Source organism: Aulostomus chinensis, chromosome 17 (genome assembly GCF_037954235.1).
Source record: "Aulostomus chinensis isolate RoL2024-O1b breed Wild chromosome 17, RoL_Achi_v1.0, whole genome shotgun sequence".
NCBI lineage: Eukaryota > Metazoa > Chordata > Actinopteri > Syngnathiformes > Aulostomidae > Aulostomus > Aulostomus chinensis.
Window position 1 is genome coordinate 23,400,023 of NC_141336.1, and position 5,407 is coordinate 23,405,429.

Sequence of the window (5,407 nt, forward strand, 5' to 3'; positions counted from 1 at the left end):
ATGTATTTTGTTGCAATTTTGCAATCAGTGTGTGACTCGAGTGAGTGGTTTCGCTCGTATGAGCGTTCACTGAAGCGAACTACAGAGAGGGCTCTTTGTGAGAATGTGCTGAAGCCGATGGAAAAATGTCTCCTGTTACTGTGGGATTCCAGGCACAACATAAATAAACCCTCGTTCGAGTCTTCAAGTTCTTCAGCCTCAGTTTTATTCGTTTATTGAAAATGTAGCACAAATTTATACCCTGAGGAATAATGGGGGCAATTTACATGAGAAGTCCAGTTTCATTTTGGTGAAAAATCGCAAAACCTAAGGATGACTTAACATACTTTAATGCCTTTTTGATGCTTTTAAAGTTTTAATTTATCGCAAACAGTGTCATTAAAGTGGGAGTTGGTGATATTTTAATTTAAATGAATGTTCCTTACATTCAAGCCTTTGCTGAGGAGTTAACAATGCTCATGAATTCATTGCCAGAGATGGTGTATGTAGCATCGTTGCTGAGCCTGAGACCTGCGCAGGTTAGCCATCCGCTAACTTGAGTGTAAATTAATGACTTATCCTGCCACACCTTCAAAATATTATCAAACCAAATTGATTAAATTCTGATGATGAAACTAATCATTTTGCAGGGGATCGTATGACCTTGAAAAAATATTTTATCCACTGTTTTACTGCCACGTGAGAAACAACAGAGTAAGTTATTGGCAGAGTAGGCTACATTTGGTTAGCCCACTGCTAACTTGAATGTTGATAAATAACTCAGTTAAGTGGCTATTTTAGACCTTCCAAATGTGATCAGACTAAACTGATCAAAATCTGATTGTAATTAATCATTTTGCAGGGGCTTGTATCATTCTAAGAGGAATTTATCTGCCATTTATCTCGCCATAACCCAAAAATAACAACAGAGTAACCTAACGGTAGAGCAGGCTAAATTTCATTAGCCTTCTCCTAACTTGAATGTGGGTAATTTTATTATGCTACTCTTCTACACTTTCCAAATAAATGTTATTAGACCAAACTGATAAATTTCTGGCTGTGAAACAAGTCATTTTGTGGGTTGTGTGACTCCCAAAACAATTTATCTACCATTTTACAGCTGCGGCAGCCCTGCAGACAGGGCAGCATCCAGTTAGCCCCATGCTAACTTGTACCGTAAACAGATCGGATCCTCATAGTGAAATATCATCATCATTTTATTGGGGTGATGTGACACACAAAACAATTTATCCATCATTTTGCCAGCCACGATAGCAATAGTCAGTAGTTAGTAGCTGTAGCTTTAAATAATGTTTACACTAATTCATCCACAGCTCTTTGGGGTACATGCTTGTCCTCACTCCATATTTGGACACTGGTGCCTTTGAGGCTGGTCTCACCATCAAAATCCCATTACTGTAGGCCACATGAACACGCTTGTATTCATAATGATTGCCGTTAAGGAAATGCCTTCAAACAGCGAAAAATAGCATTTGTGCCATGACAAATTACATCAGTATCTCCCTGTGATGGGAATAAAAGGGAGGATTCAGAGCCAGATGTAGTGGGCTGGTCATCTGAATGAAAACCATCAGCATTCACATTTGTCTGGCGGCTTCATGTCCCCTCACAGGTGAACATGGATCGCCGTTTTTATGTCTTCCGTGGAACAGCACTTGAAATTCACACACTTGACCAGCAGCCATGATTTTGTAAGGTCGGGGCATTTCTTCTATCTTAGATGAAGATCGAAATCAGCAGACTTTTGAGATAGGATGCCACCTCTCAGTTTGACTTCTCTCCTACTGACCCATCTTGGAACTAAGTACCATAACCACATTTTAAGATAAAACCTTTGCCCATAATTTAGCAGACACAAGTGGAATATTGTCAGGGAACACCTAGAAACTTCCACTGCTGTCCTCGCAGAGCAGATTTTATGTGTCATAAAAGAGTTACTATTTGCCCTTCGGATTCGTATTACTGTTTCTTAGCTGCATTTGTAGGCTGTGATTTTGTAGAACAAGTTTCCACACATTGTAAATTCATCCCCATTTGGACAAAGAAACAACATCATTTAAAAATTTGATTTCTGCAATAGGCATAAAAAAGTGGGTCAAGCATTTCATTTTTAAATAACATCAGGGAAGTTCCCTTGGTTGAGTTTACTGGTATGCAGTTACACTCGTTCCCTGCTGTACCCACGATTATTTGCATGGAATTCTTGGATAAATCAACATTATACTGGATGCAAGAATGCAAAAGTGTGATGGTCACCACTGAATGTAAAAATCAGGGTGGAAACTGAACCCTGGGTGTGATGAGCAGTGGAAATTTTGCAGGGATATGTTGAATGGTGTTATACAGCCAGCGATTATGGGCCAAAGCTAACACATCATTTTTGCCATTTAATCATGAGAAAAAAATATTATCAAAATCCTTTTAATCATTTTAAATTTATTCCAAGTTATGTTGAAATCTCTGACTACTCCTTCCACACGTTTAGCACCAAAGCACAGCAACCAGCATGTGTCTTTCACTGCCATATTTACATTGCAGCAAGGAAATGCTCTCTGTGGGTTGTTCTTGTTCTAATCCAAATAGATGATACATAAAAGGCAGGTTCTTTACTGAATTTAACTGATAAAACACTTGGTAGCCTCTGAGTTTTAATTGTGTACAACTGACAACATGCCACTAAAAGTATTTAAAAAGAAAAACAAACTCAAATATTAAATTGCACTGGCTTTTGATACATATTGGCTTATTGATGAATAACAAAAGATAGCGTTAGCTTCGAACTATTAACGAACACTGAAATATAACGTTAGCCTAGACCAAAACACAAACGGTGTCAGATCACGTTAGCTCAGAACGAACACTGAAATATAACGTTAGCTTAGACCAAAACACAAACGCTGATAACGTTAGCTCAGAACTATTAACGAACCCCTAAAGGTAACATTAACTTAGAACAAAGAAGGAACACCAAAAGATAATCATAGCTTAGAAGAAAGAACGAACACCAAAAGATAATCTTAGCTTAGAACGAAGAATGAACACTGAGAGATAAGGTTGAGCTTAGAAGTAAGAACGAACACCAAACGGCAATGTTAGCTACCCAAAGGTTTCCTTGGTTCTACTCGTGTTTAAGCCATTCACGATTGCTCAAGAGTGGCTGTTTGCAGTGACCAATATAAATATTATATATATATACACACAAATAGTATATAAATATAAATTAACTAAACTAAACTAATATGCCTACTGAAGTGATTTTCATTTATTGTTTATTTTTATTGTATTGGAATAGTCCTACCAGCCCAGGCCCGGCGTGTGACACTGTTGTATTAGCCTAAGTGGTATCAAATGATGCCGTCACTCTTTAACTGGCGATCAGTGAGAATTTGGACCTTCTTTGTCTGAAAACCTGCAGCACAGAACAAAGAGCTCCAGGCCTTTCTAGAGTGACTCTCAAGAGTTTTAAGAATAAATCATGCCTTCCATCTTTGTGTAACATCAACACTTCCATCCTGGAACCGGGCCATGCCAGTTCATTTCTTTGTCAACAAAGGAAGAGGGGAAACCAGATGGAGAGTTGTTTCTAAGGCTTGTAAAACGGCCAACACAACAACAGCTTGATGCTCCTAGTGGCCCAGGACGGGGAATTGTGATGAAGTCGGGCCCAAGGACCTCTCTGACACCCAATTATTTCCTGAGTTTCTGAGTCTGGCCTTCCAGTCCGGAAAGTTTTGGGTACCCCCCTGGGATGAGTTTGTATAAGTGTGTATGGACTGTACTAGATGCATGTGTGTGTGCATTTTGGACAGGGTGGAATCGTTAGTGAAAATGCAGGAAGAACACTGGTAAAAGGCCTTTTTAAAGCGTACGGGAATGGACAGGATGGGAATGAAAGACACTGTGGTGCCACTAACAGCTGTTCACAGAGGAACAAAAGTACTGAGCTTGACCTTTGACCTCGCACGATCCTACCAATACATTACACCACTTAAAGCTGAGAGTCCAAGCATCTTAAAATACTTTAATAAAACTAAATATTTTGGCCTCATCCAGTTCTCTCTGGCAAATCCTCCATGAGAACATAATCATTCAGCGGCCAGTTGTCTTCACGCTGGTGACACTGGTCATGTTTGGATGTTTTACCATACAGAGGCTCTTTTTGCTGGACCAGCCATTTTCCCCATCGTTTTCAAAGTCTCACACTGAAAACATTAGGATTTTTCAACAATCTGTAGCTTGAAAAGCCCAGCAAAGCAACCACAAAACTCAGAACCGGCTTCTAAACAAAATGCAGGACAAAGACCACTGCAGTTGTCCGTTCGAATACGAGTGTAGCTGCGAGGATGAAAATCTGCAACGAGAGCATGTAATCGACTGAAACAAACAAACTTGATTTAATAATAACATTAAATATACATTAACATGACATTATCACACACTCAGAATCATCTAAATACAGTAGTCTGCTTTATAGCGATACATCCACGTTTCTCATACAAGAATAGCTTTAAATCATATAAGAGATACCTGTATATTGTTTAACTAAACTGAGATCAACAATAACAACGACAAACCAACAAGAAATACCAATGAAAGACATGTATTTTGTGAAAAGAAAAATACTTCTATCACCATCTGGTGACCAAACCATGTCAGTACAATGACAGCCATACTGTCTACAAAAAACAGTAGATAGTAATATTAAATTCTATTTTGATTCTTGGTCAATATTATGTATGTGTTGATGTTTGTTTTGTTTTTTTTCCCTAAATAATACCAGAATAAGAACACGTTTTTTCAATCCCTTTGGGCTCTGGAAGTGAGGTGAAGAAAAACAGAGTGCCTGAAACTTTCTTATGTAGGTATTTAAAACAAGACACGAAACTTCATTCATTTTCTTCCGCTTCCGTGAGCCTCACACTCACATTCATACCTACGGTCAATTTAGAGAATCCAATCAGCCTAGTCCCCAAATTGCATGTCTTTGGACGGTGGGAGGAAGCCGGAGTACCCGGAGAGAACCCACGCAGGCACGGGGAGAACATGCAAACTCCACACAGAAAGATCCCGTGCCCAAGCCGGGACTCGAATCCGGAACCCTCTTGCTGTGAGGCCACAGTGCTGACCACTGCACCACCGTGCTTGATTTATGTATTTCTTTTATTAATGTATTATAAATATTTTTGATTTTTTAAAATTCTTTAATCATTAATTTTTGTGCTGATTGCAAGATTTTTTTTACTTGTCATTATTTTTTAAGTTCTTCAATTATTGTGATTATATTATTATTATTATTATTAGTAGTAGTAGTACTGTAGTATACATGCAATTGTAATGAAAAGGTCTGACTGTGCCTTTATTTTGAAATTATCAACTCATCCCTAACCCGGAAATACATTAATGTTAT